At 37.3% G+C, this 13,239-nt stretch overlaps 1 pseudogene; it reads right to left on the reverse strand.

Annotated features, from left to right (window-relative positions):
* Positions 1-683: 683 nt before the first annotated feature.
* Positions 684-1,588, reverse strand: LOC119537045 (annotated as a pseudogene).
* Positions 1,589-13,239: the final 11,651 nt, after the last annotated feature.

The raw sequence follows: 13,239 nt of genomic DNA on the forward strand, positions 1-13,239 counted from the left end.
GTTGTATGTAGTATGCCCAAAGTCAGATTGCTCTGTGGTGTCCAGTCCACACAGTTCCTGGCTTTCTACCTACTTTCCTGGAGGAGTAACTAAAACATACAGCTCACCAGTCTGCCATCTTGCCCCACCTCCACAACTCATTTTTAAGAATTTTATAATTTAAAAGTGTTTCCACTTCCACTTTTGCATTGGATCCTCATGTAACAACCCCCTAAAAGAGAAGAGGGGCTCAATGGAAATTTAGGAGGGTTGAAGGAGACATCCTGGGGAGCCTCTATCTCCAAACCACTTGAATTGATTATCTTTTCTTTTTTGTTCTCACAAATCATGTATTTTATAGTCTTTAATATAATTTCATATGTGTAGTTGGTGCCGTCTAGTATCGTCAGGTATTTCTATTTGTATTACAAAATTGTTAAGGTCTTCTTTTGTGAGTAAAGTTAGATAGAAATGGAAACCTCTACCTTTTCCATGCTATATACATGTTAAACAATTCTGATGTTCATAGAGATCTAAAATTCAAGGTATAGAGGAAGGACAAGTGTTCTATACATTAATTTTTCTGTTTGGCAGAAATAGAGATTTCACATTGTCACTAAATTTGAAGAACCCTATGGACATTTCAAATAGAGATCCTGTCATCTTTAGCAAGACTTCCCTTTTGGAGAAAACATAAGGGTCACTCATTCATGAATCTGTTGGGTCTTTACTCCATAAATAATTGGGTTCATCATGGGGGGAACAAGAACATAGAGATTGGCCAGCAAGATGTGGACAGCTTGGGGATTTTTTGGCCATAGTGCTGAGCAATGGCAGTGAAAATCCCTGGAAGGTAGAACAAGAGGATGATACAGACATGGGAACCACAGGTACTGAGTGCTTTCATGTGAGCATCATGGGATGGCAGTCTGAAGACCGCCCGGAGAATGAGGCCATAGGAGATAACTATTGTTACCATATTTAGCATAACACTGAACAGTGGCACAGATTCCATACCAGATATTGATGGTGATATCAGCACAAGGCAGCTTTGCCAATCCCATACTTTCACAGAATATGTGGACAATGATGTTTGTCTGGCAGAAGGGCAACCGCTTCACAAGGAAGACAATGGGGAAGAGAGTTGCAAAACTTCTGAACACCACAATACCCCCAATTTTGTCAATGACACTGTGAACAAGAATGGTGGTATCCTCAATGGGTAGCAGATGGCCACATAGCAGTCAAGCCATGGACAAGAGAATGCCTGACTCAAATATAAAAGCAAAATACATAAAGAAGAGCTGGGTGACACAGCCACTGAAGGAAATGTCCACATAATCCAACCAGAAGATACTCAGGGCTTTGGGTACCAGGGTGTGGATAGAATCAGATCCCAAAAAGCCAGCATGGAGAGGAAGAGGTGCATAGGTTGATGAAGACTGTGTTCCACAGCCACCACATAGATCAGGATACCATTCCCTGACACTGCCATCAGGTACATCGGGCAGAAGGGGATGGAGATCCACATGTGTAGTGCCTTCAGGCCAGGGATGCCATTCAGCACAAGCATATCATAATTGACAGTAGAATAGTTGGAAGCTGACATGTCAGAATTACGTCATAAAACTTTCAACGCTTTTCTGCCTAAGAAGAAAGAAAGTTAAAGGGCTAGCCTTTTTTACAATCAACCAGCATATATTTACTAGTTCTCCATGGGCTCAGGCCTCTGCTGTGTAAAATCTGTTAATGATTGCCCAGTGTTCTTGACTGTGGACCTAATATGCACATTGTTCTGCTTTGACAAGAATATTTCAAAGATTCAAAGTGGGGCTGAAGAATTTTTAAAAGATGCGTCCAAGGAAAATCCTAAAGTGAATTTTATTTTTTCATATAATTGATATAAATTTTAAATGGCAGCCACACAAGAGCTGTAAAACCTTTAATAATCAGATTAAACATTTTAAGATGGAAAAGAAAGTTATGAATTTTAAAAAACAATGTAAAAAATGAATAGAAACAATTTTTTCTTATTTAAGCAGTTTAACAACAATTCCTAGCACACATATTTACCTGATCAATACACAACTATTAATCACTTGCAATGTGTCCAGAGCAATCTACTTTTAGCATAAAAGGGAAAAAGGATTTCAAAAGCCTTTGAGAAAGCAATCCTTTATATCGGTTTCCCATCTATGTGAACCACAGATTCAATTTAGGTGTTTTTCTTGTTTATTTAACAAAATATTAATCCAATGATTACAGATACCTTTTGTTTTGCAGTTTCAATAGTAAAAGATTTTATTAAACTATTAAAAGCTATCAGTACAATTAGGAATGCTGAATGAATATAGCAAGCTCTAGTTGAAGAAGAATGCATTTCCTAAAATTCAAATGAATCTCTGTAATGAATCTTACCCAGATTATTTTGAAATGTTAAGTTTCTATCACAGACTTTCCTTTATTAATACAGGCAGACTTCACTACTTCAAAGAAACACTATCCTACATAAGTAATTTGAGCAATTGTCAAAAATGTAAATCAATAGATATGGATACTGCTACCAACCACTCCTTATTTACACTCTTCTTATTTAAAATAGATTTAATAATTTATCTTCTTTCTTTGTTGGTTATATTTATTGTGTGCGTGCCAGGAATAAATTTGAATGATATTAGTGTATAAGGAAATTCTATCTTTTCGGGAACATAATGCAATCAGCTATCCTTAAATTTCTCCTCCCAGGAATATTTGGAACCACCCACCCCATGCCCATGCCGAATGGATTCCATTACTAAAAAAAGGAGCATATAATGCAATATACCATTGTCTTTAAAGAAGATCAAAACAAATCCCTAAACCTGCCAACATTTTAAATACACTAAAAAATTTAGGAATACTCTTCATTAAAAAGAAAGTTACTTTTCTCCTTAACAAAGGGCAATTTTGTTGTTCTGTATCAGGAAACATCAGCTTATACACAAAAGTAACTTAATTATTTTTACTTAAGAAATAAAAGCCATTTAATGTTTACCACAGTTTATCAAATAAAGAAAAGAAATTACATAAAAACTTAGGAATGAGACCACTGTTGAATAATTAAATATATATGTACATATATATGCATATATATGTATAATATATATATGTATGTATGTACAAATATAATATACATACATTTGTATACATGGGTTGTCTAGCAGATGAAATATGGAAATTTTAACAATTATTATACAACTATTTTTGTCTTATCTGATGGCTTCTATTTTTCTATTATATATTTTACTATTTTTAAATATATGACAGCAACTTGATGAAGTCCATTCTGCTATTAAAGGGAGTTTTGAAAATTTTAGACTTCAATAAGATGTTAGTTAACGAATATCCCCAAACCATAGAGAAGTTTTACCCAGTATCCCCTCTCATCTACAGCCATCTAGTTTTCTGTTGGAGCAGCTCCAAGTTCATGAAACATCTGGAGTTTTCTTTGACTTTTAAGAGAAGCAAGGAAGACTGGTCATGATTATAATCACATAAAATATTGGTTGGTTCCATAAATGGGCACAGCAATGCCTAGGGAGTTCTATTTATCAAAGAAGAGAGGTATGTGTGCAACTATATACACTTGTTCTTTACTTTGTATTAAGGCATCTCCCTAGTTCTCAAAGCTAAGAACCAGAGCATTTTCCCAATTACAAAGCTAAGCTTTCTAGGAAAAATAACATATTTGATGGGCTGTCTCGAGCTTCTAAAATGGTAGAAGCTGTGTGTGTTTGTGTAGGTAGTGTGCGTGTGTGTATCTGTGTATGCTAATTTTTTGAATTAACACCTATTGTGTATTACATTCAGATTATATTTGTCTGGAGGAATCATTTTCGGCTTGAACATCCTTCGTGTAGGAAGAGGGAGAATTCCCAGGGTGAGGAATTCCTGATACCCAAAGGATACAGAAGGGAGCTGGGAGATAGCAACTCTCCCAGGGTTTCTGTGTCACATCTTATCCAGCAGCTACCTGCTCTACCTCCAATCTCAACTACTTTTTGTGGAGAAGCTTTTGATCTCTAGGCTCACATAATCCAGTATAAAGGCCTCCAGGCTCTGACAGCCTGAGCTCAGCTTTCAGTAACTCAACTGAGTTTGTGGTTTGAAGGGACTAAGAAGTTTGAATCCCAGGCAAACCCAGGACAAAGGAAATGTCTGAGTAGCTTCTGCAAAAAGCCAGATCACCTCTCTGTACGTCGGGAGAAGTTCGAGTCATTGTATAAGTTGCACTCACTTCATGGTTCTACAACACTGAGTGAACCTGCACTATTCAGTCTCCAGCAACTTTTACAGTCAAAGAACCTCAGAACAAACCCTACAGGTCATCCAATCCCACCCCTCAAACATACTGAAATTCCCAGCATCCCTGCCAAGCAGCTGTACAGTCTCTCATTAAATCTTCCCAGTGACAGAGAAATTAGCTATACTACTGATGGCAAGGAGTACTGACTGCATTAGGTGTAATGTTAATAGCTCCAACTTCACTGAAACCACTTTCCTTCTGGCTTCCTATTGAAAGAAGATAGAGGCCAAACTTCATAGATAGACAACCCACTGAGGGTCTAACTATCCGCTGAGCCAGATTTGAGAGGCACGCATAAAAACCCTATAGTCTAATCTTTCAAGAGCTCCTTTCCCCCAGACTTAAATTTGAAGTTCTATCTTGGGTTAAAATAACAAGAATTATTGTAGTATGTTCAAATAGCCTTCAGTGAAAGCATGTTTTATTTAAGAGGGACCCCTAAATGCAGGTGTTCTCATCATGCATGCTCCTATGAGTTCCAAACTAGAATTAGATAATCATGGCTGCAAAACATCACCTATGAAGGCTCAGAAAGCAAGGTTCAGGAGTGGACATTATTCTTGGGAAAGACCACAGCATGCTGAGCCTACAGATGTGGAGAAGTTGTTGCGTGATGACCAGGAGAGGGGGTGAGGACAGTTACAAAAGTTCACTTCAAAGTAAAGATACTTTTCCTTCTGCCCACTTTGGCCAATCTGCAGACATGGGAATGGCTTCTTGCAACCCAGGTGATTTCAGTAGGTGCTGAGTGTCTCTGGGTGTCCACGTTCACCAGAAATGGCCCACCTGCTGCCTGTGCAGCGCAGCTCACTCACCTCCATCCATCCCTTTAAACATAGGTGGGTGTCTACCCCTCACAGAAGGCAGAATGAGCCTGGGAGCATTTATTGCTCCTGGAAATTCCCAAGGGAGTGACGTCTGAGACCTGTGGTCTGACTCTGTCTGAAGGGGGAAGATGTTTTGAAGCACTGGCATGTGTGTGTGTAAGGAGTTTTACATAAAAGTGCAAAAATTTGATCAGTGTTTCTTATTTGTGGTATTCATGGTCCTCTCAATGTCTTTTTTGGCTTAATCAGAAAGAAGAATCTGTACCCCTCTCCCATCCACTCTTTTGCATTCTTACACTATAATAAATATTATAATACTCAAACAAATGATTGAATAGTTATAGTGTAAACAAAACAACCCACAGAGATAAAGTCCCTTAAACATGGATAGACAAACCCATATTTCAATTTAGATTGTTGAAACAGCAGTTGAGAGTGCACTTGCCATTTGAGAAGTCCCCAGGGATGCTGCTCCCTCAGTTTACAGCCCATCCTGGATGACCTGAGTGCCCCAGGGACTCAGCCCATCCAAACTTTTGACATCAGAACCTCAGGAGCTGGACCCTTGAGAATGCCTCCCGGTGCCGCCCACAGCTCACTCACTGGGTTTATGTCTGTGCCCTCTCAGGGGCCCACGAGCCCTGAGGTCTCTCCTTATGTGCCCAGGAAGAGGAATAAGGAGCCTGGCTGCTGGAGGGTGTTGCTTTTGTCCAGCCCTTGGTCCCCATCAAGGGACAGGGGTTTGGTGAGTGTCTGCTGTTGGGCAAGGTAGACAGGGTTGGGAAGCAGAAAAGCCAAAGGCAGAGCTCAGAACCAGATCTGGGGGGAAGCTAATATGCAGGGTGTGTTCCTGTGGATCTCAGAACAAGGAGAGGCTAAGAGCAGCCAGGGTGGGGCTCAGTCCAGTTTTCTCAATGTTAGTTTCTGCTGGCCTTGGGACCAGATTTTAAATAGCCTTACGCCGAAATAAGAATGGGTAAGTGGGGCAAAAGAGAACACGTAGGGCTGGGTCTGTATTGAGGATGCCAATCAGTAACCCAAAACTAAATGATCCCTGAGCTTACCTCCAGATGAATGGACTCTGGCTCTGAGGTTTTGGTATGTGGTCTTGCGACTTCCTGTCATTGTGTGGGTGTCTACTAGTATCTTTTCATGTGTTTGTAATAATAATGATATTATATAAAAGTTGCTTTTTTTTTTTTTTTGAGAACTTAGCATTTTCCAGGCACTGAGCTGAGGACTTTATCTGACTTTTCTCATGTTATCTGAAAAAAAATTTATGAGGAAATGGGCATCTTAAGAGCTCAACTAATCTGTTTGATATAATACAAGTAAAAAGCATAGTGTCAAATATACAAATCCAGGGCTCCTAAGTCTTAAATTAGTGTCCTTAAGAAAACAGTTTGTTTTAAAGTGTCTATTTGTAGACTCAGTCTCTAAATCCTCATGTGTCTGGGCATACGTATAAATGTGTTATGCTTTGTTTTTATTCATCCATTTATTTATTCTTTCAGTCACTCATTATTAAACTGCATATTCATGTAACAGATTGCAAACAGAAGGGTTTTTCACCTGGAGGTGAGTTGGGAAGGGATGGAGCTAAAGAGTTAGAGAAGTTCCACTTGAAATAGTAGTTTGTGTGCGTCACTAAGGATTTTAACATTATTATTTATTTGATAAAATTAAGTAATTGTTTTACAGAAAATGATCTAGAATAATGAGATAAAACTATGAATATGAAAATGTTTTTACCCTCACATGATAATTGCGACTATGAGATATGAGTATGTGTCCTTGTGGATGTAGATCAGATGGACGCTTACGTCAGTCTTGGAGGTTAAGAAAAATATGTTGGAAGAATTTTTATCGAAGTTAAGACAAAAGAACAACAACAAAAAAATCCCTAAAAATGACTTATCCCACTGGTTAAAAGTTCTTGAGGATTTTGAATAAAAATGATAATCAAGACTTATTTATATTTTTAATGGAAACTCCTTTAGTATTCTTTTGATTTGGCATGCTATTAGATGCTGGTTTGTGTAGGTTTGTTTTGCTTTACTTATTCAGTAACATAAGTACCTAATGAAAGAACATAATGATTTTGAATGTATTTTCAGAGTTTTTTGAGATAATGAGAATACTATCTGTCTTGATTCATTAATTATACTCAATACCAGAATTATTTATTGAGTACATTTTAAGTGACATCATTGTGCAGGCATTGTGCAAAACATAAAAATTGGTATGATCTTTGCCTTTTCAGAGATTACATTGTAGCAGGAAAAATACCTACTAAACAAGTAGTTTCAAGCATAATCAATTTCAGAAAAGAGGAAATAAAATCAGGAAATTCAATATTTTAAGATCAAGTCATCAGGAAGACCGTTCCCAGGGAAGTAATGTTTAACTGGATGAAAACAGGCTTATTGAGACTTGCATGATGGGTAGAAGTTTGCTTTTTTGGAGAAAGAGGAGGGATGGGAATAATTGTCTTAAATAAAGAGAGAAGTATGTGCATAATCTCATAATCAGGAAACTTTGGCACTAAAGGAACATGTGTTACTTTACCTGTATTTAGAATATGGCATATTATCTTTTTAGACACTTACTTATCTACAACAGAGAAGTGCAGTGCTCAATACATGACAGCATCACCATGAATAGCATTCCTGGCAGTATGATAGTTCAACTTCCTAGAGTGGCAGCAAACTCAATTCTCTTCACCACATTGGTTTTCACTGTCCCTGGGTTCATTTTTGTTCACCTTAAGATTAAAAAAAAGATTAATCTCAGCTTCTATAAGGGTAATATGAAGAGGAAATAAATGAATACTATAGTTAGAACTCTAGAAATGAAATGATAGAAAAATTTACCATGATTATGGAAATTGCTTTTAACATAAACACTTTAAAAGAGGCAGGTTTTCTTTTTTTTTTTTTTTTCCTTTTTTGTTTTGGCAAACATTCTAGGAGTATATCAGGAAGGCAGAAGAGCTATCAAGACCAGATTGTCAAAACTTTTTATCTGTGCTAAGAGGTTTTTTTTGTTTTTAATATGAAATTTTATTGAGATAAATTGTCATACCATACATTCATCCAAAGTGTACAATCAGTTGTTCACAGTATCATCATATAATTGTGCACTCAGCACCACAGTCAATTTTTTAACATTTTCATTACTCCAAAAAATAAAATAAGAATAATAATAAAAATAAAATTAAAAAAGAACACCAAAACATCCCACACCCCTCTTCGTCCCCTATTATTCACTTACTTTTGTCCCTATTTTCTACTTATCTATTCTTACACTGGATAAAGGAAGTGTGAGCCATAAGGTTTTCACAATCACACAGTCACACCACATTATTTATATAGTTATACAATCATCTTCAAGAATGAAGGATAATGGATTGTAGTTCAACAGTTTCCTTTATTTCCTTCTAACTATTCAAGTACACTAAAAACTAAGAAGGATATCCAAATAATGCATAAGAATAGCCTCCAGAATGACTTCTCAATTCCATTTGAAATCTCTCAGCCACTGAAACTTTATTTTGTTTCATTTCTCTTCCCTCTTTCTCAAAGAAGACTTTCTCAATCCCATGAAGCTGGGTCTAGGTTCATTCTCAAAAGTCATGTCCCATGTTGCCAGGGAGATTTGCACCTCTGGGAGTCATGTCCCACATAGTAGGGGAGGCATGTGCTAAGAGTTTTTAACTTGCTTTCAAAAAGGATTGGATCAATAAAACTGATTTCATGTGGGGGCTTTAAAGAGAGGTAGGCATAAATGATGAATCAATTTCAAGTTCCTGTTTGGAGTCATTGAGTGGATGACCCTGATATTCTCTGAAATGTTGGCTACAGTAGGGGGCAGCAAGTTTGTGTGGACATATTATGAGTTTTAACTTTGATTTTTGAAAAATTCATGTTAAGGTGCCTATATGATATCCAAAAAAGGTATATCCTTGGATATGTGTCTTGACCGATCTGGATGAAAGAATTGGGAGGTATCCATGTATAGCTAATGGTTTGAATCATAAAAATTGATGATAAAGCTCAGGGAAGAGGTGGAGTGAATAAAAGTGGTTTCAGGCACAGCCTTGAGGAATAACAGGCTTTAAGAGACATGGATTAGGAGAAGTGGGCAAAGGATGAGATGAGATGCCAGTGAGGTTGAAGAAAACCTCACAGTGTGACACCACATTAAGCATAATGTTTCAAAAAATGAGAGGATTGTTTCCATGGAAACAACTCCATGTCAAATGCTTCTGACAAGTCAAGCAAGTCAGGGACTAAAAGGTGGGACATGGATGTCATTTGTGACTTTAATGGAAGCTGCTTCAGTAGAGTGGTGGGAACAGAAATTAGATTAGCAAGAGTCAAAAGATAAGTGGAAGATGAGAAATGAATATAAGAAGGCTAGACCTAATAATAATTTCTTCATTGTTCTAGGAAACAGTTGAACACATTAAAATTTCCTAAATGCTGAGGGGGCAAATTTTAACAAGGCTAGGCTGAAGATAAGGAAGAGAAAGAGAGTTAATTATAAAGATATCTGACAAGGTGGGAGAATTGGGATGTACAGTATGGGTGGTTTTGCCTCCAGATATGAAAGATGCATTTCCCTAATTATAATAAGAAAAAAGGGTAAAGAATAGGTATTGAGTTATATAAGTTTGCAGTGTGATGTCTTAGTCTTATATAAGTTCGTGTCTAATGTTTTCTAATTTTTCTGTGAAGTGAGATGAAAGTTTGAGAATGAAGAATTTGGAGTGAGAGATAAATGTTGTTTGAACAAAGAAAATGCTAGAACTCAGAGGGAGATTGAGCTGAACAAGATCATGTTATTGAAATACTGGGCAGTGTTGAAGGCAAAGTGAAGGTTGACAGTCATGAATTTATGGAAACACCAACATACTCAGTTAAGAAGTTTCTTTCCATTTTTTCTGTTTTGACATAGAGTATTAACTAGGCTGACTAACCCAGGGATTTTATTTTACCTAACATGTGTGATAGACGGTCAGTCAATCAAGGACTAGCAAAATATTGGCAAGAGAGGGGTAAAAGCACAGAATCATAGAAATTTAACCTGGACAGAGAAGGATGGAAGACACTTGGACACTGAATGAATGACTGTGAGAAAGTCAATGCCCTGGAGGGCTCAAGGTTGTTGAATAAGAAGTTGGTAATAAGTGAACCATGAGATTAAATAAATACAAAGTGGAATGTCTTAATCTATGATTTATGTGGTAGACCAATTTTGGGTAAAAGTATTTGCAAGGTATGACCCTGGAATTGGGAGGCTGAGTGTCAGTAAGAAAATAGAGCCATCTGGGATAAGGTTATGCTCCTTTGAGGATGAAGGTTTATGTAGGTGAGTTACCAGAATGTTAATCTTGCTGCAGATAATGGCTAGAAATGTTCTTCAAAGAGTCAGGGGAGTTACAAGGAGGTTGGTAGAATTTAAAATTAAGTAAATGAAAGAAGTGAATAAATCAATAGACCTTAGTGGAGAAACATTTATTTTTAATGACAAGGCAATACATAGGCATTTCTAGTGGTATGCATTGTATCTTCATTATCAGTTTTCTTTAAATAATTCAAAACAACCGTTGCTCCATTTAATACTTTTTTTTGAAGAGGAAAAGATAGTTCAATTTACGCTAGTGGGAAGGCAGGGGAAATTTTCCCAAATCTGCCACTCCAAAGTGTTTCCCCAGTGGGTTTTTATACCCGGGTTCAAAGACAAAAAAAAAAAAAAAAAGCATTCAGTCAACATGAAACAAGAGTGATAGATAGAAGGCCCATTTATCTGGGAGATTTGGGGCAGTCTCCCAGTGATTCTTTAATTAGCTAAACCCCATAGAGATCAAGGGAATCAATTTAGTTATTTCCCATTTTCCTGTTTTCTTCAGGAGCCAGGAAGCATTTGTAAAAGGTGCAAACTTTACATTTATATATCATGTAACAGGTTTGGAGAACCTCAGAAATTTAGTTATTTCCCATTTTCTAGATGACACCTGGAAAAGGTGCAAACTTTACATTTACACCTGTGTGCAGACTACATTTACAAATTGCTTCATTGTGAGAATAGGGGCTTCCCTTGTAACCTGTCTCCAGCTTTGAAGGTTACATTTTACAATTTCTTGCTTGCTTACAGTTTAAGATTATATTTTTTAAAAAGTTGCCATTACAATTCCCCCCCTTAAAATTATATTCATTTCCCATCTTGGGAATAGGGCTGTCAGTCATTCTGGCTACTTCGTGCTGACAAATGGGGTGAAGTAATTAAAGGGCAATCTGGTGAAGTCTCTGACTCATAACTTGTAGATATTGTCAATTTTCTTTGGGGGAGAAAGGATCATTCTTAGCCAGAGTTCTGGAAGTTGAGAAAGGTTTTATACATATTTCAGTTATTATTTGAGTTATTATTTGAGTACATAGAGACAAGAAGCATTTGACTAGGACTAGAGTAGATATAATAATTAGAAAGCCTATAAAAAGGTTTGAAGAAGAGTTCATAACCATGACCCTATTCCTGAAGGTAGCCAACTGAATAGATCAGAGAAAACAGAATTATCAGCTGGTGTACTCGTACCTAGAACTTGATCATTTAGGTGCTCTGAAAGAGAAGACATGTTACCAGATTCTCCAGGAACACAGGTACAGCATTCTGTTTTGGCTATGGTGCATGTTCTCCCTTGTGAGGCAGTGAGGATACCTAGAGCCATCTTATTTTGTAGCACTGCCTTGTGCTTTAAAGTTGTTTCTGCATTTACAAGAGTTATACTATGATAACTGTCATTTAATGCCGGGGCAACAAAGGTGTTCAATGCATCTACTTTGGCCATTACATTTTCAACTCCTATAGATGGGACAAAAACTGCAGTTACATGATTACACCAATGAAAAAGAGCGAGTCCAATGAGCTCATAACAGGGGTAAATTAGCTGCTGTGTGAGGACGCTGACTATGAATTGTTCCTTGTGCCCAGGGTAACCCTAGAGTGCACTGTCCTTTCCATCCAGGTGGGAGTCAGGGCCACAGATTAGATCCACAGATCCACTGGGTCCTGTTAGGGGCAACCCAATATATTGTAGTCTAAGATTCCAGTCAGTACTATACCAATCACTAGCTAATAGAGCAATAGTTTGCTTACAACTTTTAGGGGGCAACTGTCCCATTTTGTGTACTAAGGAGGGAACATGTTGCAGGGAATGATTTTTCTGTTTCCAACAAAGTGGAGCCTTCTGGCTCAGCCTCCCATATCCCAGGGTAAGCCAAAGTATTCCATCCCAGAGTTGAAAATGTCTATCTTTTAATCTTTCAGTAAAATTTTCTTTTTTTCTATCTAATTGAGGGGAATAATGTATTGATGGTTTTGTCTGAGAACACAATCCGATGTCCTGGTTGGCTTAAATTTACTGGCCAGTGACTAGGATCAGCCCTGGTGATGGTGTTGGATTTTAACATAACAGATTCTTTCTGCATTTGGTTTATTAAAGACTTGAGGGCTATCCAGTCTGTACCCTGCAAGGGAGAGCTCCACAATAGCAGACCAGAGACACTAGAGATAGGTAACTGGCCACAAACCCAGCAGTTAGACTGGTTCATGGAAGCAGCATTATCAATGGGCCCATTGCAAAAGAGATTACTTTTCTTGGGTGGCTGCCAAAGGGCACATTAGGGTCATGGAATAATAGAAGACAAGGAACATTTTAACTAATTTGTCTGAAGAGACTTCTTTTTGTTTTTTTTTTTTATTACTTTCTTCTTTTTTTTTTTTTTTTTAAAATTCAGTTTTATTGAAATATATTCACAAACCATACAGTCATCCATGGTATACAATCAACTGTTCACAGTATGATCATATAGTTATGCGTTCATCACCACAATCTATTTCTGAACATTTTCCTTACATCAGAAAGAATCAGAATAAGAATAAAAAATAAAAGTGAAAAGAGAATACCCAAACCATCCCCCCATCCCACCCTATTTGTCATTTAGTTTTTACTCCCATTTTTCTACTGATTTTTTTTCAATTTTTTAACTTTGTTTATCAAAAAATTAAAAACAAACAGGCAAACAA

The sequence above is a fragment of the Choloepus didactylus genome, chromosome 6, assembly GCF_015220235.1.
Source record: "Choloepus didactylus isolate mChoDid1 chromosome 6, mChoDid1.pri, whole genome shotgun sequence".
In the NCBI taxonomy this organism is placed as follows: domain Eukaryota; kingdom Metazoa; phylum Chordata; class Mammalia; order Pilosa; family Megalonychidae; genus Choloepus; species Choloepus didactylus.